The sequence below is a fragment of the Tamandua tetradactyla genome, chromosome 5, assembly GCF_023851605.1.
Source record: "Tamandua tetradactyla isolate mTamTet1 chromosome 5, mTamTet1.pri, whole genome shotgun sequence".
NCBI classification, from domain to species: Eukaryota; Metazoa; Chordata; class Mammalia; order Pilosa; family Myrmecophagidae; genus Tamandua; species Tamandua tetradactyla.
Genome location: NC_135331.1, coordinates 6,280,218 through 6,291,892, shown reverse-complemented (window position 1 = coordinate 6,291,892; position 11,675 = coordinate 6,280,218). Strand labels below are relative to the sequence as shown.

General features: G+C 40.4%; 1 pseudogene; it reads left to right on the top strand.

Moving 5' to 3' along the window:
- Positions 1–10,264: 10,264 nt before the first annotated feature.
- On the top strand, positions 10,265–11,421 carry LOC143682123 (transcription termination factor 1 pseudogene; annotated as a pseudogene).
- Positions 11,422–11,675: the final 254 nt, after the last annotated feature.

Below are 11,675 nucleotides of genomic sequence, written 5' to 3'. Positions count from 1 at the left end.
CGTGACCCTGGAAGGCAAAGGGCACTGCCTCCCTTCTGTCCACTCGGGGAGCCTGTCTTTGGCCGCCTGAGGTCTAACCAAGCAGCCTCCATCTGGCCACCTAGTTAGATCTCTGTTTATCAGGCCAGCAGAGTCAACAGCATGAGAACATGGATCCGCTCCCCAGCGTTACCAACTTAACCTTTTAGCGCCTCTGTTTTCTCATCTGTAAATGGGTACATGAACACTCCCTACCTCCCATTTTAAAACTGGCTACAGCAGACCACACCGGGCTCAGCATATAAGAAGTCCTGGTTGCTGCCATGTGGAGCGTCCGTGAACACCAGGAAAAAATGGAAATTTTCCATTTTCCTGGGAAAATGGAATTTCCCAGGACTCCAAATACGCGCAGCTATACATTTTTAACCACGAAATAACTGTCAGAGAGTTCTGAAAACCAAAACTAATATGGAAATTTAATTATTTTGAAAAACAGGTCTCTGGACACTGGCTAATTCTGTGATGCAGAGTGGGAGAAAAAGTGAAGCGCTTTCTAATTATATCAACTTCCCATTAAAAACCCTGGTTCTTGGAAGCTAGAAGACAGTGGGATGATATATTTAAGTTATTAAAAGAGAAAAACTGCCAGCCAAGGCTCCTATATCCAGCAAAATTGTCCTTCAAAAATGAGGGAGAAATTAAAACATTCTCAGACAAAAAGTCACTGAGAGAATTTGTGACCAAGAGACCAGCTCTGCAAGAAATACTAAAGGAAGCACTAGAGTCAGATACAAAAAGACAGAAGAGAGAGGCATGGAGAAAAGTGTAGAAAGAAGGAAAGTCAGATATGATATATATAATGCAAAAGGCAAAATGGTAGAGGAAAATATTATCCAAACAGTAATAACTCTAAATGTTAATGGACTGAATTCCCCAATCAAAAGACATAGACTGGCAGAATGGATTAAAAAACAGGATCCTTCTATATGCTGTCTACAGGAAATACATCTTAGACCCAAAGATAAATATAGGTTGAAAGTGAAAGGTTGGGAAAAGATATTTCATGCAAATAACAACCAGAAAAGAGCAGGAGTGGCTATACTAATATCCAACAAATTAGACTTCAAATGTAAAACAGTTAAAAGAGACAAAGAAGGACACTATCTACTAATAAAAGGAACAATTAAACAAGAAGACATAACAATCATAAATATTTACGCACCAAACGAGAATGCCCCAAAATACGTGAGGAATACACTGCAAACACTGAAAAGGGAAATAGACACATATACCATAATAGTTGGAGACTTCAATTCACCACTCTCATCAATGGACAGAATATCTAGACAGAGGATCAATAAAGAAATAGAGAATCTGAATATTACTATAAATGAGCTTGACTTAACAGACATTTATAGGACATTACATCCCACAACAGCAGGATACACCTTTTTTTCAAGTGCTCATGGATCATTCTCAAAGATAGACCATATGCTGGGTCACAAAGCAAGTCTCAACAAATTTAAAAAGATTGAAATCATACACAACACTTTCTCGGATCATAAAGGAATGAAGTTGGAAATCAATAATAGGCGGAGTGCCAGAAAATTCATAAATACATGGAGGCTCAACAACACACTCTTAAACAACAAGTGGGTCAAAGAAGAAATTGCAAGAGAAATTAGTAAATACCTAGAGGCGAATGAAAATGAAGACACAACATATCAAAACTTATGGGATGCAGCAAAGGCAGTGCTAAGAGGGAAATTTATTGCCCTAAATGCCTTTATCAGAAAAGAAGAAAAGGCAAAAATGCAGGAATTAACTGTCCACTTGGAAGAACTGGAGAAAGAACAGCAAACTAATCCCAAAGCAAGCAAAAGGAAAGAAATAACAAAGATTAGAGCAGAAATAAATGAAATTGAAAACATGAAAACAATAGAGAAAATCAATAAGACCAGAAGTTGGTTCTATGAGAAAATCAACAAGATTGATGGGCCCTTAGCAAGATTGACAAAAAGAAGAAGAGAGAGGATGCAAATAAATAAATCAGAAATGGAAGAGGAGACATAACTACCGACCTCACAGAAATAAAGGAGGGAATAACAGGATACTATGAACAACTTTACGCTAATAAATACAACAATTTAGATGAAATGGACAGGTTCCTGGAAAGACATGAACAACCAACTTTGACTCAAGAAGAAATAGATGACCTCAACAAACCAATCACAAGTAAAGAGATTGAATTAGTTATTCAAAAGCTCCCTAAAAAGAAAAGTCCAGGACCAGACGGCTTCACATGTGAATTCTATCAAACATTCCAGAAAGAATTAGTACCAACTCTCCTCAAACTCTTCAACATAATTGAAGTGGAGGGAAAACTACCTAATTCATTCTATGAAGCCAACATCACCCTCATACCAAAACCAGGCAAAGATATTACAAAAAAAGAAAACTACAGACCAATCTCTCTAATGAATACAGATGCAAAAATCCTCAATAAAATTCTAGCAAATCGTATCCAACAACACATTAAAAGAATTATACATCATGACCAAGTAGGATTCATCCCAGGTATGCAAGGATGGTTCAACATAAGAAAATCAATTAATGTAATACACCATATCAACAAATCAAAGCAGAAAAATCACATGATCATCTCAATTGATGCAGAGAAGGCATTTGACAAGATTCAACATCCTTTCCTGCTGAAAACACTTCAAAAGATAGGAATACAAGGGAACTTCCTTAAAATGATAGAGGGAATATATGAAAAACCCACAGCTAATATCATCCTCAATGGGGAAAAATTGAAAACTTTCCCCCTAAGATCAGGAACAAGACAAGGATGTCCACTATCACCACTATTATTCAACATTGTGTTGGAAGTTCTAGCCAGAGCCATTAGGCAAGAAAAAGAAATACAAGACATCAAAATTGGAAAGGAAGAAGTAAAACTATCACTGTTTGCAGACGATATGATACTATACGTAGAAAACCCAGAAAAATCCACAACAAAATTACTAGAGCTAATAAATGAATACAGCAAAGTAGCAGGTTACAAGATCAACATTCAAAAATCTGTAGCATTTCTATACACTAGTAATGAACAAGTTGAGGGGGAAATCAAGAAACGAATCCCATTTACAATTGCAACTAAAAGAATAAAATACCTAGGAATAAATTTAACTAAAGAGACAAAAAACCTATATAAAGAAAACTACAAAAAACTGCTAAAAGAAATCACAGAAGACCTAAATAGATGGAAGGGCATACCGTGTTCATGGATTGGAAGACTAAATATAATTAAGATGTAATCCTACCTAAACTCATCTACAGATTCAATGCAATACCAATCAAAATCCCAACAACTTATTTTTCAGAATTAGAAAAACCAATAAGCAAATTTATCTGGAAAGGCAGGTTGCCCCGAATTGCTAAAAACATCTTGAGGAAAAAAAACGAAGCTGGAGGTCTAGCGATGCCGGACTTTAAGGCATATTATGAAGCCACAGTGGTCAAAACAGCATGGTATTGGCACAAAGATAGATATATCGACCAATGGAATCAAATAGAGTGCTCAGATATAGACCCTCTCATCTATGGACATTAGATCTTTGATAAGGCAGTCAAGCCAACTCACCTGGGACAGAACAGTCTCTTCAATAAATGGTGCCTAGAGAACTGGATATCCATAAGTAAAAGAATGAAAGAAGACCCATATCTCACACCTTATACAAAAATTAACTCAAAATGGATCAAAGATCTAAACATTAGGTCTAAGACCATAAAACAGTTAGAGGAAAATGTAGGGAGATATCTTATGAATCTTACAACTGGAGGCGGTTTTATGGACCTTAAACCTAAAGCAAGAGCAGTGAAGAAGGAAATAAATAAATGGGAGCTCCTCAAAATTAAACACTTTTGTGCATCAAAGAACTTCATCAAGAAAGTAGAAAGATAGCCTACACAATGGGAGACAATATTTGGAAACGACATATCAGATAAAGGTCTAGTATCCAGAATTTATAAAGAGATTGTTCAACTCAACAACAAAAAGACAGCCAACCCAATTACAAAATGGGAAAAAGACTTGAACAGACACCTACCAGAAGAGGAAATACGGATGGCCACGAGGCACATGAAGAGATGCTCAATGTCCCTGGCCATTAGAGAAATGCAAATCAAAACCACAATGAGATATCATCTCACACCCACCAGAATGGCCATTATCAACAAAACAGAAAATGACAAGTGCTGGAGAGGATGTGGAGAAAGAGGCACACTTATCCACTGTTGGTGGGAATGTCAAAGGGTGCAACCACTGTGGAAGGCAGTTTGGCGGTTCCTCAAAAAGCTGAATATAGAATTGCCATACGACCCAGCAATACCATTGCTAGGTATCTACTCAAAGGACTTAAGGGCAAAGACACAAACGGACATTTGCACACCAATGTTTATAGCAGCGTTATTTACAATTGCAAAGAGATGGAAACAGCCAAAATGTCCATCAACAGAAGAATGGCTAAACAAACTGTGGTATATACATACGATGGAATATTATGCAGCTCTAAGACAAGATAAACTTATGAACCATGTAATAACATGGATGGACCTAGAGAATATTATGCTGAGTGAATCCAGCCAAAAACTAAAGGACAAATACTGTATGGTCCCACTGATGTGAACGGACATTCGAGAATAAACTTGAAATATGTCATTGGTAACAGAGTTCAGCAGGAGTTAGAAACAGGGTAAGACAATGGGTAATTGAAGCTGAAGGGATACAGACTGTGCAACAGGACTAGATACAAAAACTCAAAAATGGACAGCACAATAATACCTAATTGTAAAGTAATCATGTTAAAACACTGAATGAAGCTGCATCTGAGCTATAGGGTTTTTTTTTTGTTTGTTTGTTTGTTTGTTTTTACTATTATTACTACTTTTATTTCTTTTCTCTATATTAACATTTTATATCTTTTTCTGTTGTGTTGCTAGTTCCTCTAAACCGATGCAAATATACTAAGAAACGATGATCACGCATCTATGTGATGATGTTAAGAATTACTGAGTGCATATGTAGAACGGTATGATTTCTAAATGTTGTGTTAATTTCTGTTTTTTTTTTCTTTCCATTAATAAAAAAGTAAAAAAAAAAAACAACCCTGGTTCTCAGTTATTAGTCTGCCACGCGATTATCAGCCTAGTTGCCTTATACTCTTAATCCACAGGGTGGAAATAAATTAGTGCAAATACATGAGATCATATTCATGCAAATTATAACATCTTAGGTTGAAGCAAACTCATTTATTTTTATGGGAGATTTGTAATCAACCCATTCGTCAGAAATTTGACTTTATTAAGCTTAAGCAGTGGGTTACATGAAATAACTTAAAGAAGCCTGTACAGCTCCTGGGTCCTATCTGAATACCTGGCTCCATGTCATCAACAAAACACAGGATGGGAAAGAAAGCAAAGAGCTTCCACATTGGAACCTGTGGACAGGTTGTCATTGATTTCAGTGAATTAAAATCTTAAATTGCTAAGAATGTTAACACGTCATCTGCAGGATTTCAAAGAAATGATGGGTAAGTCTTTTAACACCCTGGAGACCCATGCTGGGTCACCTGTTCTTCTTCTTCTCTCTTTTCCAGCAGTGACTTAGGGATCCCCCGATGGGAGAGAACATGAGTGCTGCAGGGAGGTTTCCTGACCCCCATCTCATGGAGGAAAGGAAACTCGTGCCCTCCAAAATCAGGTTCCACTCTGCCTGTAGCTATGAGTTTTCAGGGGAACAGTGACCTCAGCTGGCACAGGCAAGATGACTATGTAAAAATATCTAGAAATACATGTATGAGAGTGTATGTGTGTGTGTGTGTGTGTGCATGCACACAGTACTGCACTGTGTTCAGAACTAATATATCTGGGGTCTTACTTTAAAAGAAATTAAAAAACTAAAAAAAGCTGAAGGTGGCCATTGTCTGAGAGGTGCCACTCTAAAATACTGCTTCCAATCCTTTTCTACCTCCTGCCTCCCCCCCGGCTCTCTCAGCACCTCGTGATGAAATGCAATCAGGCATGAAGAGGGGCTGATTCGTTCACCAAGGACTTACTGACCACTGACTCTAACCCGGTCCCTGCTCTAGACCCCGGAGAGATAGCAGCAACGGAAGCAGCTCCTGTTGTCTGGAGATGGCTTTCTTGTGCAACGAAATGGAACATAAACAAACAAACAGATCAACGTATCAGAGGTCTGGAGGTGAGCCACACCACGATGAAGCATAAACAGTGTGAGTGTCTAGAGAGGCCTTGGCAGGGCAGCTAGCTGGAGGGGGGGGGGTCAGGGACGGCGAAGGGGAGAAGGGACACTGAAAGCACTGTCTCAGGGTTAGTGGCAGCTCACCCACCACTCCGTGTGCATCATCCACCTACATTCCATGTGTATTTTGCAGTTGGGATGGACGTATTTCTTTTAGCTACAGGACCTGTGGTTCATAATAGCATGCAAAATTTAAGACTGATCATATGACGACCTCCCTATGGACCAAAAAGTTACTTCCCCTTTGAAGGGCTGATGAGAGTGGAAGGTTTGTTTGTTTAAGAGTGCCTGCTGTAACTGGACGTATTTCCAGCAGGTGGCCTCTGGTCCCTGCCTCTGTCACCCAGTCCTCTCCATGGGCCTCAGGAAATGGATCAGACGTCAAAGCCTCCTGCCTGAGACGTCACGGAGCAGAGAGGCCACTGGGCATGCTTCTCCTGGACTCCTAGAAACAACAGTTCTGCTGACGATGCTCTTCAACTACCCTGGGGGAGGGGAGGGGGGCTCCACACACATGCGGGGTCCCCGCCGAAAGGCATGTTGGGGGCCCCACCTGTCTGGCCCTGTGGCTATGGATCCACTGTACATAAGACCTTCTGAAGATGCCATTTCAGAAGGTGTGGTCCGAGTGGCCCAACCCGGCTGTGAGCCGGTTCCTGGAGTCCTTCACAAACAGAAGGAAAAGCAGACAGAGTGAGGCCACAGGATACAGCTGGAAGCCAGAAGTCAACAGAACCGGAAGGGAAAGGAGAAGATGCTGCCATGTGCATCTCCACGAGACGGAAAAGCCAAGGAGCCCCACGGCACGCCGGCCAGAAGATGCAGCACCTGGGAGGAAGCTGCCTGCTCATCTGTGAATCCGTAACCCAACAGCTTCCCTCGTGTTGGCCAACCTGTTGCATGGTGTGTGTTTTAGCAGCTGGAAGACCTAAAACATGCTCCCTACCCATCCCACAGCACTGGGCTGAGCAGAACTTTACTGGAGTGCTAAATGGGCAGAGAAAATCAAGGTTTTATTAAACCGGAAACTTACACAATTGTTTTAGAGTGGGGTGCTCTAAGAAAAATCTTATAAAATTATGAATACAAAATTAAACACGGGGTGGGCCACGGTGGCTCAGCAGGCAGAGTTCTTGCCCACCATGCCGGAGCTGGGTTTGATTTCCGGTGCCTGCCCATGCAAAAAAAAAAAAAAAAAATTAAGCACAGGAATAAATATTTATTCCTATTTGGAAAAAAAATTACAACAAATTACAAAGTTTTAAATGCTGATAGATACACAATTTTTAAAACCACCATAAATACTTTCATTCATTAACTATCTGACACCTTGCTGTAGTATTTTTGCTTCCCTATATTTTTGACTGGGTAAGTGTTTGATAATCTCTTCACATTACTACAAACTTCTTATTTTTCTATATAGAGAAAGGAATGGTGAGTCAGTCTATTCTCTAGCAGGACTGATTGGAATATGTGTATTTTGTTGTTGATTTAGACACCTTTTTTTCGACTTCAAAACCTGTTAGTTGTAATATCATGCAAAATCTAAGACTGTTGCCAAATTTGAGCAAGCTCTCAAGTTTCTTTATGGTGCAAGCTATGGAAGAATTTTCCACGGACCAGCCTCTGGCTCCCTTCTCTCCAACCTCATTTCTCCTCCTCACTGCTCTCCTCCAGGACCAATCCCTGGGGGTGGGCGGGGGCGTGTCAATGCTGTGACCCCCACCCCGGCCATCCACCTTCATTCCCGTCACCAGATGACGTGGGGCAGTGGGCAGTGCAAGTACCTGGGGACCATTCCACCCTCAGGACAGCCAGCAACACCCTAAGCTACACCCAGGAGGGTGTGTCAACCCCAGAAACATCCTACACTAAATCCTAAGTAAGTGGATACCTCACTCAGCTTCCCCTTAGTCAAGTCCCCAGAATGGCACCGCCTCTTCAGCACCACTCAACCAGAGGACAAGCATGACAGAGGCGAAGAGATGGTGATTTCGATCACCTGACACCAAAATGTTTTACTTTTGCTAACTTTATGGAAACGTGTGACCATGTGTGCATGCCGCTGGGCCCTTCCCTGCCCTTTCTGGGTAGAATATATTGAGAGACATGCATGACAAGGACAGGCCAGCCAGAGATTTGAATACAGAGCGCAGGTATGATTATGTTGTCATAATATTGTATATTATTAAGGTAGATATTGTGCCCACATTTCATACAGGTAGAAATTAGAAACTAAGGATAAAGAGATACATGTATGAATGTATAAATGAATGAATGAATGGATCAATCAATCACTCAACAAACTGTCCACAATTAAAAGGCCAGTAGACAAACAACCAGGATGAAGGGACAGCTTTTCCCAACTTCTAGACAATGTGGCACAAGCTCTTCCAAAGACCAGGCGAGTGCTGGCCTGGACCAGGCAAGGCAGCAAGGCACCATCACGGCCCTGGTGTCACCCAAAGTTTCAGAGAAGGTGGACAGACAGGCAGAGGGAAATCCTCAGATGGCTGGAAACTAACTCTGCCACTTCCCATCTTCAGATCCCATTACAATAACAGACAGGCACACAGCAGCATTTCCTGGGTTGGAAGGAAGATGGTGGCAGCTTCGGAAAGACAAGCATTTGAATTCTGCACAGACTGAATTGAATAAAAACCTCCAATCGGCAAACCTACAAGTTACATCCAGGCAAAAAAAAAAAAAAAAAAAGAGCTGACTGTTTCTCTATAGGAATAAAATGGAAGGTGGAACTAACAGATTTGAAATCCACACTCACCTTTCTGACAAAAAAAAAAAAAGGAAATATTGCACAGATAAGGAAAGACAGCAGAAGTGTTGCACTGGAAGCTTCAGAGACTCCGCTCTGGCAGATGAAGAGTCTCAAATAAATAAGAGCAAAATGAAAGAGAAACTGTCCAGGAATTGATTTCTTCTCCTTTGAAAAAATCAGAAATCTCTAAAGAGACAGAAAAGGCCACTTCCACATCCAAAAAGACTTGAACCAGAAGAAATAGTGCTTTGGGAGTAGATGATGAAACAGGCATCATGTATGTTCACATGAATAAAGAAAATACGGAGAACATGGCAAAAAAGAATTTTAAAAAGGATGCTGTGTCGTTTATGTTGATATGGGCAACGAACAAAAGTCAGGAAAAACACCTGAAGCACATGAATTGCATTCAGTGACCACGTCATGTAAAATCAAGTCAGAAGAAGTGCATAACAAAGTTAGGGAAAAAGGAAAAAAAAAAAAAAACAGAGGAACAAAGCACCCTGTGACACACAGGACAATCCAGATGAAGGCACTGCCTTGCCCCAGGCAGAATTACCTGGGCAGGAATCCCTGCTCTCTGTGGGTCTTGAAGAGGAAATTACAGACCTACCAGTATCTGCTGATAAAAACAAGTCGAAGACAAAAATATCAAATAACCAGGAATATGAGGCATTGGCTGGGCCTGAGAGTCCTGAGAATGTGCAAACTCGGAAAGAACACAGGTTGTTAGTGCGACTGGTACTGTAGAAGACAGAGATGCACTTAACGACATCAAGAATTTGAGAGCACAAAGAAAAAAGTCTAAAAAGAGGAAGCAAAGGTCTTCTGAAAGTGCTGTAGCCTCTGTTGGTGGTATTAGAGCTTGACTGGAGCTCTGCAGACACAGTCTTTGATTCACGGGAAGGACATGGTTCCTTGGCCAAAGAAGGCAAGAAACCTAGGCCAAAAAAGAAGAAAACCCAGTTGTATCCAGAACAGAAGCCTGAGGCAGAGGCTCAGAAGCTAAAATCTACAAATTAAAAAAGCGAGCAATGTGGAATTGGCTAAAGGTTCTGAAACAAAATATTTACCTGAAGATTCAAGAGATTCAGATGATTTTAATGTGAATTTGGATTCTGCATAAAGAGCCTCAAGAATTTATTTCTGATATAAAGGAACGCGCTGCCACTATAACTGAGCGAATGCATCTGGATGACTTAGGATGCTTTAAAGAATTTAAAGCACAAGGTGTTGTTATTAAGTTTGGCGAGTTTTTGGCAAAAGAGAATAACAGTTGGAAAAAAAATGTGGAAGAATTTCTATCCTTGACAGGAATTGAGAATACAGATAAACTGATACATAGAGGAAAAATCAATAATCACTGATTTAAAAGGAAAATACTTGTTAGAGTGCACATTGGTAAGCACTGGAAACCAGTATACCACAGAGCAAAGAAGACATTTGATATTAACAATTACAAAAGCAGGTATAGTAAAGGAGGTATGGAGAAGTTAAAGATGCACCATTCCCTCCATGGAAATTATTAGAAAAAGATGGGTGAGATGGTAGCCAAAAGGAGCCTCTTTGTTGCCCTGAAATTCTCCCAGAGAAACTGTCAAAGAAACCGTGGTACCTGCAGTAAGTCAGAAATCCAGAAATTAATCAAGGCTGTTGAAGAAGTGATTCTGAAGAAATGTCCCCAGGAGTTAAAGGATATAGATTCTAAGCCCCCCCCCCCCCCAAATCCTTTTCTTGTTTGGGAAAGGCTCTACAAGGGTATATCTTGGGTAGAAGCTAAAATGGAATCAAGAAATTGGATGCAGTGTAAAAGTTAATGGACTGAAATTCCCACTAAGAGAATGACTAACGGTGGGGACAGATACCATGGAATCATGCCCTACAGTCCCAAATCCACCTTATTGAGAGGTGGGATGAAATAAATGCGGACGATGCTAATGAAACAGATCGGAAAGAGCTTACCAGTGCCACGGGTGATGTTCCTGCATCATATGTTCAAAATAAATTTCATAAGCCAAAAGCTACCTGTGTTCCCTTTTGGCAGAGAAAGACTTCTCCAGAAACTGTAGATTACCTTCATGAGACCTGTCTACCTTTGCTTAAAGAGAAGTTTAAAAAGGAGATGGAGAAAGAAGACACTGAAGTCCAGACTCCTGCAGCCCCAAAGCAAGTCCTCCTGTTTTGTGACATCTTTTATTGTGAAGACAACAGTGAAGGAGAAGCCACAGATGAAAAAGTTAAGCAGCGGTGGCCATTTTCTTGTTCTTTTTTCTTAGCTTGGTTGTATTTATGTACATATACACGTGTCAGCAAAGCTGTTTCCCGTATCGGTGTTTATTAGAGAATGTGCAATGGCCAGAGGAAAAGTTTGAAAATGATCATTTGTATTGTGCAGTATTAAAAATTTATTATTGCAAAAAAATAAATAACAGGCAAAACATAACCTTTCTATTTCATCCATTTTCTTGGCAATCACTCATGATTAGAAGGAAAACAAGAAACAGGCATCTTCAAGAAGTTTGAATGGACGGATTTTCTTGTTCCTCTACTATCACAGTGGGTTAGTAAGAGGGGCGGGGAGATGCCAGCTAAGGA